The 759-nt window shown below is 47.0% G+C and overlaps 1 non-coding gene across 1 annotated transcript; it reads right to left on the reverse strand.

Moving 5' to 3' along the window:
• Positions 1 to 469: 469 nt before the first annotated feature.
• Positions 470 to 557, reverse strand: TRNAY-GUA (transfer RNA tyrosine (anticodon GUA)). Its single transcript is given in 2 exon segments — positions 470 to 505; positions 521 to 557. It is a non-coding gene; the product is annotated as a tRNA-Tyr (tRNA).
• Positions 558 to 759: the final 202 nt, after the last annotated feature.

The following is a 759-nucleotide window of genomic DNA, read 5'->3' on the forward strand; positions in this document are numbered from 1 at the left end:
CCCTGCATCAGTGTGCTTCTGACATCAATGCAGGGGCCATGGTGGCTGGCACTGGGGCATGCCCACCTTGCCTGTCCCTCTCCCAGAAGGAGGCAGCAGTGGTGAGGGAAGTGAAACGGCAGTGGCAGGGAGCCACTGGTTGCCTGCCTTCCTACATCCCTGCTTTCACCTTTGATGGGGCATTTTCATCAGGACCACAGTGGACCTGAAAGGGTTACTACCCCTTCCTTGCGCACCACAGTCCTGATCCTGACCCAGCCCCCTCTGCAGCTATTATTTAATTTAAAACAAGAACGCAGGGCTGTATAACGAGTTTAATATATAATTAGTTTGGCTGTATGACTAGATGCTCAGGTTATGTTCCACACAGGTTGTGCCTCTACACTATCTCCCTGAGTCCCTGTAGCTTTGCTTCCTTTCCCCAAGAAGGTTTGTTCACTCTTTGTCCCAAGGAGAAAGAAAACATTTTTCCTTCGAGCCGGAATCGAACCAGCGACCTAAGGATGACTACAGTGATGTTCTACAGTCCTCCGCTCTACCAGCTGAGCTATCGAAGGAAGGTTGAAGAAGAGCTTCTGAGTCACTCCTTTTGTGTTTTGGTTTATGGTTTGCCTAACACTGATAGCTCACAGAATTATTCATTTATTTTAGCCTCAGCTCCTTCCTTTTTGAGAGTTCAGTCTTATTCAGTAGTCTCTTTTAGAAACAAGTGAAATAATCAAGAATTGGATGCCTTTTATGTGTTCCCCGTGTCTATTA

Source organism: Hemicordylus capensis, chromosome 2 (genome assembly GCF_027244095.1).
Source record: "Hemicordylus capensis ecotype Gifberg chromosome 2, rHemCap1.1.pri, whole genome shotgun sequence".
Lineage (NCBI taxonomy): Eukaryota > Metazoa > Chordata > Lepidosauria > Squamata > Cordylidae > Hemicordylus > Hemicordylus capensis.